We start from the raw sequence: 12,641 nt of genomic DNA, 5'->3' as shown, positions 1-12,641 counted from the left end.
TTGCTAAAAGCATCTTCTCTGGCACCTTAAGTGGGCACTAACTCTTGCCTTACACTGCTAAACCACCTTTTAATTTGCAGATCATTATATCCCATATTTATTTGTCCACTGAAGGAGCTGTGCCCAAAGGCTTCTCCAGAGAGGTCCTCCAGCTCTCTGGTGACCACAGCCCGGTGTCCCCGCTGTAATGGGAACCAGTCTAACACCACTGCTTCCTCATCCCTCTCGTTACTGTGTTTTCCACCTCCCAAAAGTGCCCCCCTCAGTGTGGGGGGACGCTCCGTCGTGTCCCTTGCCCCCAGGGCCAGGGCAGAGACCTGAGGAGGACAGAGTAGAGGGAGCAAACGGGAGGAACTGGATACGTCGTTAGTTTGCTTGTGCCAGGGAAATTGAAATGCATTATTTTGTCACTAAGTTGCAGCTTTTCTCAAAATACTAGAAGTCACAGAGATTTTCTTCAGCCCCAAAGGAGCACCTTTAAGTGCTTCATTTTAAGGAGATACTTCTTTCCCTGCTTTTTTCCTTTTTTTTTTTTTTCTTCTTTCTTGTGTTTGTTTTCAAACCTGTCGGAAAGCACTAATATTTCCAAGCTTTTGCTGTTGTTGTTGTTGTTTTCCTCCTGATCCTTTTCTTTTCCATTTCTGAACATCCTCGCCGGTTTGGAGCGAGTTCCCCCCCCCGGGGAGGCTGCGCCAGCAGCGGGGCTCGATCACAAAAAAACGGCTGCTTTGCTGGGCGAGCTCCTCCGCTCCCCGCAAGCTTTGAAGCCGCCACTTTAAATTCATGCAGACGGATTAGGCTTTTGTTTCTGCAGGAAGTTATGAAACACTTTGTGAAGCGACATCAATGGGAATAATAATAAGGGCAGCGGCGCCCCCCCCCCCCCCTGCTTCCCCAGCAAACCTTCCCCCCCGGTCCCCGGGCATCCAGCCTGCCCCAGAAACAGCGCTGATGTTTCTGGAGTCACCGTCAAAGGGTGGCTCTTGGTTGAAGGGCCAGGAGAAGCCGTCACATCACACACACCATGGTTACTCCAGCTCAGGTGGCTTCGTTTGGGCTCTCCCCCCCACCACCACCCCCCCACCTCTAGCCAAACAACTTGTATAGCTCGCACCTTGCTCCCCCAAGGCCACAGTGCCTGGCTTGGACGTGTGAGGAGATGGAAAATACACAGCTTTCACGGGTAGGTTTTTCCAGTCAGTCATTACTCTCCCTCCCAGCAGTCTGAACCTTATTTCCATGTTAAATGTCTTGCTTCTGCCTATAGCCTTTGGCTCCTACGCTGCCTTTTCTGCTAGACATGAGGCCCTCAGCCCCTGGTACTTTCGCCCTGAGAAGGTACTTCAGGATTTAATGAAGGCATTCACTCTTCTTCTTGATCTCATTTGAGCTCTTTAATCTCTTTTTCTGTAACTCATTTTCTTCATCTCATAAACAATTTTGTGGCTTTCTTTGACACCCTCAACATCCCTTTAAAAACCTTGACACCAGAGCTGCAGGCAATATTCTAGTGTCCCTCTCACCGATGCCGTACAAGTTCACTATGCCATAAAATCGTTTCACCACTCCTACTTACTAATCCTTTTTTATATATCCACAGAATGAATTAGCTCTTTATCACAAGGTCAGGGAGGTATGCCTCCCTGTGTCCTCTGTCCACTGCAACCCTCAGCTGCTTTGCGAAGTCGTTAGGGAATGTGATACCCTCCCGCTCTGCCCACAAAGACATCATTCTTAGTCTGTATGATGTGTATAATTTTGTATTTACTCATATTAAAATACGTTTTGTTTCAAAGGCTGCATCTGTCCTCAGTGAACGCTCCCTTTCTTCAATTCTTCATCAAGTTGGTCCCACATCAATGTCTCCATTAGGACTGATATCCAGTCTGTCATTGCCCAGGTGGAGGATCTCACTCACCTTGCACACTCTGGCCTTACACAGATTTACCCACTCAAAGATTTATTCAAAGATTTATTAAACTTGAGCACTAGCAGCCCAGCGACCTCAGCCGGGTGTTTCAGCACTCCTGAGGGCACCACAGCTAACGGTGACCAACAGGTAACGGTGACAAATTGCTCATCCACGTCTTGGGCTTTTGCTCCTTCCAGTTCCCTCCTCTTCCACACAGAAGTAATTCACAAACACACGAGTTCCCTGGGGTAATACCACGTCGGGGTGTTCAGTTACCCCCTTCTTGTGGATAAAGAGGGGTTATTCATCAGTAATTTCAGACTCAGGAACCCAAGAGAAAAGCCACATGCTCACCAAAGCGATGGACAAACAAGCTCTTTGCCCCTTGCAAGGGTGGGTACCCAAACCCCCCCCCGTGTGGGAGCAGCCAACAAACAGCCAAGCTGAACACACAGCTCTCCAAGTCCCTTCATCCACGGTTATGGGACACGGAGGATTTCCTTCTGAGCGCGCCTTTTCCTTCAGAGTTTTTCTTTCAAACATAAAAGTTCAGTAAACTTCATAAATAGTTACTTTCTCTGCAATTAAATCATTTTGTGTGTGTGTGTCTGCTGCAGGGATTCAGTTCTTTTTTAAAACAAACTAACAGTACCTTTTTCCACAGAAAGAGCAGCATGAACTCCGTAAAGGGATTAGGAAAACAGCTCACACGAACCTGTGCTCTACAGAGGTGTGGTTCTGGAGTAAAGATAGTGTTTGTGCCTGTTACCTTTTCCACTGGTGGAACGTATGAAGAAAAGCAGAGAAATCGTGCCAGAGAAATAGCTCCTGCAGAGCCCAAAGTCAATAGCTCTCCAGACCTCGCCGTATTTTCACTGTCAGTATTTGATTTTTATTCATTTCTATTAGAGGGATGCCTGGGGCATCAATAAGGGATCAATGCCCTTGCACCAGGCACCGTTCAGGTTGTAGTACAAGGTAACGTCTTCTGGAAACTGCTCACGGAGCGGGAGAGAAGGACCGTGCATGTCCACACCATGGCTCACGTGGTACCCAACACCTCCTGGGAGCAGGAGAGACGAGACCAGCTGAACTGAAAGACGCTGGAGCCAAAGTTGCCCATGGCTCATCCCACCCGTGTCCCCACTGCCACGAGGACACGGTGACTCCGTGTCAGGGATGCCATCAACGGTGTTCTGCAGTTCCACTGTGGTTGTTCATCCCCTCCTGGCTGATCTGGAGAGGGGAAAGAGTTGTGTTGGTGCAGGACTCGGCTGGGCAGATTTCCCACAGCAACCCGGCGGTGGCTGCTGGCTGTGGGCTATCAAAGGGAGATGCAGAAGCACGGCATGGGTCAGCCTGGCAGCTTCCAGTGAGGAGCTGAGGTTCTGCAGCAACTGTCTACAAGGAAGAGCAAATGTGGAACCTTGACTGCATTTCAAAGGGAGTCTCATCAGGATGTTGGCTGATGGGAGCCCTGCTCTGTCCCTCCCCATGCTTGACATCCTTCGGTGCAGATCACACGTGTTTGGGGAAGGGTCTTCCTCCCACCCAGCGTTTGCTGGATGCCAGCCACCATGAGGGCCCCTGTTTCTGTAATGAACATTAGGAAATTACTTGCAGGCAACACCCACACAAACTTTGCTGAGGTTGGTTTCCACCTCAGGGAAAAGATTTTTCTTCCTGCGTTTGGGAATTCTTTTTCTCAGTGCTGGTCACCATCCATTATTTGTCGTCACAACATTCAGTGCTGTAGAGCAGGAGGAGCTGGCAGCAGCCAGCAAGCTGTCACCAGGGCTCCCACTGGGGACGTGTGTGGTCGGAGTGGCTTTTGCATCACAGAGAGGAGGAGCTGTGTCCAGGTCATAAGGCATCAGGGCAGCAAATGATGACAACTTTGGGTATAGAGCATGCTGTCCTATTAAATCTGTGTGGTTTGTAGCCAAAGTATTGGTATGACCAGGGACAGAGGAACGGAAAACTAAACACTGAGAGAATCTCTTATGTGAACAAAAACACAGCGTCAATTCAAGGGTGCTGCATATTCAGTCTCCAGAAATGGCTCCACGCTGCACACTGGGAGAGCCGTGGAGCTCCCAGTTAGCAAGGGTCCCATCTCAGCTGAAGGTCCTCCTGCAGGGAAGCATCTCCAGAGGCTTGTCATGTGGTCCTGTCTCCAACCTCAGGCACTGCCATCTAATTCTACCCCTACAAGTCATAAGTGGCATTGTCAAGCACTGGAAGAGGCTCCCCAGGGAAGTGGTGGAGTCGCCATCCCTGGAGGTATTTAGAAGTCGGGTAGATGTGGTGCTGAGGGACATGGGTTAGTAGTAACTTGGCAGTGCTTGGTTAACAGTTGGACTTGATGGTCTTAAAGGTCTCTTCCAACCATAACAATTCCATGATTCTATGACTCTACATTGTGCCAGTGTATTTAAAAGGTGATTTAAAAAGGAAAAGGAATATGACGGAAAAGGTGCATACAAGGCCAAGAGCAGCTCTGTCCAGAGGAGACCTCGATGCCAAGCTGACCTGGGGACAGGGGCTGCCTGGGACCTCCTTTCTGAGAACAGAAAGCTGCCATCACACTAAAACTACTCATAAGAGAAAGGAGATAAAACCAGAGGGAAAGAGGTGGGGGGGGGAAGGAGGACAATTACATTAACTAAAACAATGTGTTATATTTTAAACATTAAAAACTTATGACTCTACATGGCAAGTACCTGATGCAGCAAAGGAGGAGAAGGGAAACTGAAGCAATGGTTAAACAATGCACAAGGCAGTCTGCGGGGTCTGTTTTGTATTAAATCCATTTGGAGGCTGAGTTTGCTCCTTTGACAGCTGGCCACACTCGCTCAAAGAGAATAAGAAAGTTTTTGTTTTTTAAAAAAGATGTGTAATGGGTTTCTTATGTACTAGAAAAGAAAAGCTCTCTGAGCTGGATCACCTATTTTCTTGTCAAAAGACTTTGGACAAAACCTAATCATGAATAAAATGCCTCGTGATTTTTCAAAGAGTTCTTTTATTTGAAGTCAGCTTTTCTGAAATGGGAGGCAGGACCTGGGTAATGTGGAGCAGGGCGGGCGGCAGCTCGCACGCCAGGCCTCTGGAGCTGCCCACGGGAGCATCCCACCCCACGCTGGCCCCGGGCACTGGCCCCACGGATTCACTTCAGCTCCATGATGGGGAACACCTTGGCCCAGCTCCAGGAGACCACCACTGACCACTGTCCCCACTCTTAGCCACTTCCAGGACAAGCCCCAGTGACACTGTGGGGTTCTCGTTCATCCCCTTGTAAGCGTCATTCCACCTTCTGGTGGTCCAGGGCTCCAGCCCACTTGAGACAGGGTGGGCAAGACCTGGTGCCAACCACAAGTGAGCAGGGAGGGCAGCATGGACAGACAGAGCTGTCTCCCCTCTCCTGGCACTCCTGTCACTGTAAATGTGCTGAGTCCATGGGAGGAGGAGGATGGACCATTCCCAGTCAGCTGCTGCTGGCCATGGCTGGCCACCAAAAGCAGTGCAGTGCCCATGACATCACATAGTACTTGTCCCCCTTGCCCCTGCTTTGCCTGTCCCCCCGAAAACCACCCCTGTTTCATCCCAGCCCCTCTCATCGTATACCCTGCCCAGACCCATGGGGCTAATCCAGACCTGCCCATCCCTGAGTGTTTTCTCTGTGGGGCTGGAAACCTGCAGGGCAGAGGTAGCCCATCACCTGGGCTCCAGACACAAAACACCAATGCCTTCTCTTCATCATTTTAAAAACTACAAAGGAATAATCTCTGCACAGGGCCAGTTCTGAGCTATCCCACAGATTGTTATCATGGAATCACAGAATTGTCAGAGTTGGAAGGCACCTCTAGAGATCCTCTAGTCCAACTCCCCTGCTGAAGCAGGGTTGCCCAGAGCACATCACTCAGGACTGCATCCAGGCGGGTCTTGAAAATCTCCAGAGAAGGGGACTCCACCACCTCCCTGGGCAGCCTGTTCCAGGGCTCTGGCACCCTCACTGGAAAGAAGTTTTTCCCCATATTTGAATGGAACTTCCTACGTTCCAACTTGTGCCCGTTTCCCCTTGTCCTATCGCTGGGAACCACTGAAAAGAGTCCGGCTCCATCATCCTTCAACCCACCCTTTAGGTACTTGTAAACATAGATAAGGTTTCCCCTCAGCCTTCTCTTCTCCAGGCTAAAGAGCCCCAGGTTATGTACCACAGGTTAGCACAGTGGAGGTGTCAAATAGTCACGTATCGTCCACACATTGCAACCACACCATGAACGCCCTGAGCAGGGAGGTGGTGGGTTTATCCCAACAGCCAGCATGTCCCTGAGGACACTGGTGATGATGGCTGTGATGTGGGAGCAGAAAGTATGGCCCAGAGCAACGCTTGGGCTCTAGTAAACTTCAGCCTCCAAGGACCGAATCTGAGCTGGAAACATCTCAAGAACAAGTTTCCTTGAAACAGAGTTTCATTGATTCCTGGTTTCTCATGAGATTTCCTGCACTGGAGCTGGTCAAATCCAGGAAGCACAGAGATGTAGGGCGTACAAGGGCAAAGACCTCAAAAGTTGTCCCCTGAAAGCTGAACAGTGAAATCACACCAGCATCCACATCCCAGAACTGCAGCCTTTATGTGACTAATGAAAGTGGCACTCGATCTAAATTCGAAAGGCAATGGTCCAGGGGTGTAGGGACCGTGACTATTTGGGAATGGGAGAGCCACGGTTCCCCTGCTCTCCCCCCAGCAATCCCAGCTGGGATTTACAGGATTGTTGATGATTTAAAGCCTGCTGTTAATCGTCCTGCCACTGCTCCGGCCATCGTCCTCTCAGCCCTCCTGCAGCTCCCTCTGGACACCGCAGCGCTCAGAGGGAATAAGAGGAACTGTAAAGAGACTGGAGGATGCAACGTGCTCTCACCAGCTCCCCGGGGCAAACATCTCACCCTCGGACCGACGCCGGGTCGTAAGAGTCTCACATTTACCTCCATAAATTGAGGCAAACCTGAAAACAGTTTTCTGGCAGTTGAGGTGGGTTTTTTCCCTTGGCCCTTGCCAGTTGTTTAGGGACAGAGAAGATTTTCAGCCCTTTGTCATGGACACCCATCGGTAGAGAGGACCACTGGAATTTTAATTGTCCAAGAGCTCTAATAGGTGTAATAGCCTTGTGTGTTACATATGCATTAATTAAGTAACACTGCATTTAGCTCCAAATCATGCGGAAGGCGCGTGCTGTGTTTGCACAGACATAAATATCTTCTCAGTTAGAGTGCAGACTAATGGCTTTGCTCTCTTTGCATCGCAGTATTTCCATTCTGGTGAAAATGGGAGCCTCAGAAAAGCTCACCCCTGGGTAGTCCCGGTTCACTGGGCAAGAGCTCAGCACTTCCACATGTTCTCCTCGCACACAGGCTTTCTGAAACGATACGGCTCGGGGAATTTGAGTAGCTCTTTGATGTCTGTGGGCTTCGGCGCAGGGCAAGCCCTTGGCAGCGTTTCACAACGTTCCCCATTACCCCATTGAACAAACAAACTGCCTGGCAACCTGCTCGGGGGTCCCTCATCACCCGAATTTTTCCAGCCCTGCCGTTTCACTGCAAATGCCATCATTGCAGCAAGCCGTTAGCTGTAGCACAGCGTGCGAGGGGAAAGGGGAAACAAAAGGATACAGCATAGAGAATATAATATATTCTCATCTTGATCCACGGGGAACTTCCATGCATTTAGATGAGAATATAACACTAGGTCATCAATGGAGAGCTGCTGGTTTTAAACCCCAGTATTGCCGCTTTTTCCTTTGCTGCTGTAGTGCAACCTGATTCTGAAGCAAAATGAGAAGTTGGAATAACACGTGTTGGATGAGCTCTGATACACTAGCTGGACAAATATTTGGAAGAGTGTTCACTTTCACCAGGCAACATTATGCTCTGTGGATTAATTATACAGAATATGGTCCTGACTTGGGTTTGGACGATTAAAGCTGTGCTGGAATTCCAGAGGATTACTTAAATGTGCAGCATTAGTGAAGGTAAAACATCTTCAATATCCCTTTCCTGCAGCCTCCATTTCCTTTATAGAAATATGCAGATTAGTGCTAAGTATTAATCTGCAGAGGCTCCCGGAGCAGGGCTCCTTCCCCTGAAGAGCATTGTGAGGTTTTGGGGAGAGGAGGGGGAGGGCTCTTTGAAAGGGAAATAAAGCGGGGAGAGAAATTTCCTATGTTTGTAAAACAATAACGAGAAAGGAGCGACTTACTCCACATGTTTTAGTCTGGGAGAAAAAAAAAAAAAAAAAAAGCCTGTATGCAGGCAAAGTAAGTGCAATATATATGTGTAATTAAGAAATGATTTCCTGAGATCTTCCTTAAAACATGTCTGAATACAGATCTTGAATTTGCATAAATAACTTATGCCTTTCACTTTTTCCTTGTGGAAAACACATAACGTTGCCTCTCGCTTTCTGATTTTCAGACCCTCCCCGGCTCGGGAGGAGGATTTGCCATATTACGCTATTCTTTCCAATTGTAATCAGCCTTAAATCTGAATAAAAGCAGCAAATGGCTGACTGGCACTCAGGGCTTCCCTCCCTCCCTCTGCCCCCCCCACCCCCCCCCATGGAAGCGGCAGCAGCAACAGCATCGAGTCAGACCGGGAAAGACATGACTGCAGCTCTGGCTTTTCATTAGTATTCATGGAGCATCCGACTCCAGAGAGGATTAATAGACTCTGATGCCTAATATCCTGGAGAACAATTAATTTGCCCACAGTTTTGTCATGGTTGAAAGTCAAATGCTGGAACAGATCGATGCACTGAGCTGCAAGTTGAACACTGCAACCTTCTGCTGGAGCTGAATTTTAATTTTCCCATCATCATTTCCCTCCGTTCCCAGCACACCAGTTTTCTAATAGATCTAAAAGCCTCTTACCTTCTTCCATCACATGTTGGTCTTCATAACAAAAGTCCATGTTGATTGTTCAAATATTAGAGCCTTGTATTGCTCTCCATTATGGGATTAGAGTTGTTCGAGGCCCCTTGTGTTTTGACCTTTTCCCGTCTCGTTTCTCTTTAAATTGTATGAAAAATGCTAACCTTTTGTAATTAAAATCAAAATAGAATGGAGGAATAAACCTTTTTTTTTTTTTTTCCTAACAATTATTCAGTATTTAGGTTTCCATTTTGCTCAAAGTGTTTGTGCAGAAATTAAGGCTGGTGTTTAGAAAAGCCCGGTCAACGGACCTGTTGGGAACACCCCGCAGCGCCGCATCCATCCCCTGTAACCTGCCGGAGCCAGAGCCGTTGCCCGGGGCTTGTACCAGCCCAGGAGCTCAATTCCAATTCCCTCTTCCACCAGATCACTGGTGGGGTTGTGCAGTCCCACAGTGCACACCAGAGAAGAAAAAAAAAAAAATTCTCAATAAAGAGATCTCGAAGGCAGTGCAAACACCGGGAAAAAATTGTGATTTAAAAAAAAAAAAAAAAAAAAGCACCACAGATGGGAGCTGAGGCCCAATTTTGCCGATGCAGAGAAGCCAAATGGCTGCACGGGTACCCGCCTGTTGGGGACAAACCTTGCTGGGAGGGAGATGGCAGTGGCAACTATTAGTGGCAACCAAGTGGAACTCCTTACCTTCCAGGAGTCCACCTTCTCTGCTGGTGGCTACTCAGAAAGCTCTGGACAAACAAGAGAGGTGACGCAGAGACATTGCAGAGGTACCGAGATCTGGAGGCGCTGCCCTGCTCGCTCCTGGGGCTGCATCCCGCTTCTCCCAGTGGAAATAAAAAAATATTCCCAGTGCCAGGTTTAAGGACCAACATAAAACAAGTCTGTGATACTGGAAATGGACTGGGACCCACGAAACGCAGGCTCATACCCATCACTGGCCGCAGTCTCGACTGGGAATTTAGAGCAAACAGCCCCTGGGGACTGGATTTCCCAGTATAGGCTTTTTGCCTTAATGGGAGACACCCGCAGCCGCCCCAATCTCACCGGTCTCTGCAAATGGGGTGACAACTTTTAGCTGAAATCCTGAAGAGCAGGAGGTGGGAGAGTGTCCTGTCCTACCTCCCATTGCGTTGCGAAGCATCACTGGGAAAATGCCTCTCCTGCCACACTGGGCTGGGAGGGGACATCCTGGCATCAGCCCCCTTCAAGTGCTGCTGGGGAGGCTGCCGAAACAGCATGGTTTTTTCCAGAAAAAAAAAAAAAAAAAAAAAAGAGCTTAATGAGTTAAGGCCAGAACTGCCTGAGTCTCTCGTAGCTATTGTGCTGTTCCCTCAGCGTTTCTGGTGTCCAGGCTTTTTGTGGTTTAATTACAGCCTGCTCCAAATGGTCTTAGCCAACAGATCAATAGATCAGGAACATTAGAATTGTTAATTTGAATGGCTGATTTGAATTTAAGTGCAACTTCAATTTAGTCATTTTAAAAATGAAACAGTGTGTGAGGGCCCTCCTTCTCTTCCTTCTCTACCAGCGAAGCAGCTCCAATGCCCCGTAGGGATCACAAAACCCTCTGACATCCACATTTCCCTTCAGTCAGGAGTTAAGCCCTATGAGCTGCTGGATCATGACAAAAGTGGAGGTTTTAGCAGCCTTTCCTACGAGCATGGTAATCCCAAATCCAACAGTGATTAACTTGGACTCACAGCTCCACTGCAGAAATTAATTCTAAATCAGGGTCCTGGAGCCTTGTCTCACGAAACGCTTTACAATGCTAATTGGCGGCGACTATACGAGCAGGCATAATGATGTCCCAGTTGTCTCAACTTCCCCAGTTCATCCAGAAGTTCTGCAGGGTTTGCCCTGCTGCCTGGTCCATTCTGCTGGGCGGCTCCTGGCCCTGGAGCTGCTGGAGACACAGGGAGTACTGGGATTCCTGAACATCCCCAGTGTCGGCTCCGGCCAGGAGCTGGGCTGGGCTCTGCGCTGGGCACCTCAGGTACAGGACTGATGGCAAGCCCTAGCATTTATACATTCACCCTTAACGTGAACAAAATAAAATAGAAGTACATCCAAAAAAATATAAGCTAGTGTCTGGGGTGTAGTTTTTACAAGTAAGGCTTCATAAAGATATTAGTGAACAAAAATGAAAAGAAAAGCATAGACCAATCTCCTATAACAATAATAAGTTGGGTCCAAAGCTCTGCTCGTTCTACACGTGATGTTTTCTGACTATCACACATATATCCAGCTTTCATTTTATTTAGCAGCCATAAAGCCCCGAGTGGGAGTAATTATTTTTCAATATTTCTGTTAAGCAGTGGAGAGATCGGTGGGGTGGGGGGCACCGTCCAGGTCAGGCGGGAGCGGGGGGAGCTGAGGCGGATGAAAGCCCAAACAGCCACCCTCAAAAGGGCAATAACTTATAAAGGGACGCGGATGCTCCACGTGTCAGCTGCTAAATGCGAGGGAGCGGAACGGAGCTTGTTCTTTTTGAGTGCATTCAGGGGGAATTCTTTCAGTTCACATCCCTGCCAAACACGGGACATGAGACCAGACAAACCTTGGTCCAACACAGCTTGGCTAGGTCCGTGCTCCTATTTACCGCTCTGCGCCGGTCGGGTCAAAAAAGACGTGTAAGCCGGTATTTTTCCTGAAATGCTCAATAGTTCCTTTACCCCCGCACACCGAGTAAGCCAAAAGCTTTGTTTTCCTTTTGTCACACTCACAATTGCAATGTAGCCGTCCTGTCTAATTGCCATCGTTACCAAACACAGCATTTGCACTCAGAGCCCGAGCACACGGGGAAAAAAATGTGGGACAGAAAGGCATTTCATTTCCACCTGTATTCCAGCCCCGGTTTAGCATCCATACAAGCAGTTTTGGACAGGAGCGTGCAGTCGTTCATCATGATACTGTTGAAATAAAAAGTTTATGCAGCTTCTAAACCCAGGTTTCTGGGTCTTCCCCACAGTCATTTCCGAGTGGCAAAATTTCAGTGGAAAAAGACTAATTTCCTGTGCAGTGCCTTCAAGTAGACGATGTTTTGGTACCTGCGAAAGTGTGGCTGCTTCTCCACGATGACCAGCAACCTGCAGACCCTTCTCAGGACTTTTTACAAGGGCATGTAGTGACAGGATGAGGGGTAATGGCCTCAAACTGAAAGGGGGGAGACTTAGACTGGGTATCAGGAAGAAATCCTTTGCTGTGAGGGTGGTGAGAGCCTGGCCCAGGTTGCCCAGAGAAGCTGTGGCTGCCCCATCCCTGGAGGGGTTCAAGGCCAGGTTGGAGGGGGCTTGGAGAAACCTGGTCTGGTGGGAGGTGTCCCTGCCCAGGGCAGGGGGTGGCACTGGATGGTCTTTAAGGTCCCTTCCAACCCAAACCATTCTATGATATTCCCCTTCCATTTTTCCCTTCACTGCTAAAAGCCCAGGCAGCAACTTGGGGCGAATCAAACAACCTGCCTTGCTCTCATGCATCAATAAGAGACTTTGTCACCCTGTGTCCTGGCTGAAGGGCTGCTCCTGCTCGCAGGCAGGAGGGCTCTGCACCGCACAGCCCACAAAACAACCCACGGATTGGAAGTAAAACACCCCTTTCAGAGTCTGACTGCTTTGTGTGCTGCATTGAGCAGCAGGAAGAGCCTTTCCTCCAGCTCTGCAAGTGTCTCTCCGAGCCCCCCGGGCAGCGATGCTTACCCCGGGCAGCGAATGCCCGGCTCACGCCTGACCATCACGCTGCAGGCACCGGCAGCTGTATGCAGATTTCCATCCTCCTCCAGGCAGATGCTC

The sequence above is a fragment of the Numenius arquata genome, chromosome 16, assembly GCF_964106895.1.
Source record: "Numenius arquata chromosome 16, bNumArq3.hap1.1, whole genome shotgun sequence".
In the NCBI taxonomy this organism is placed as follows: domain Eukaryota; kingdom Metazoa; phylum Chordata; class Aves; order Charadriiformes; family Scolopacidae; genus Numenius; species Numenius arquata.
Note: the sequence above shows the minus strand (reverse complement) of the source record.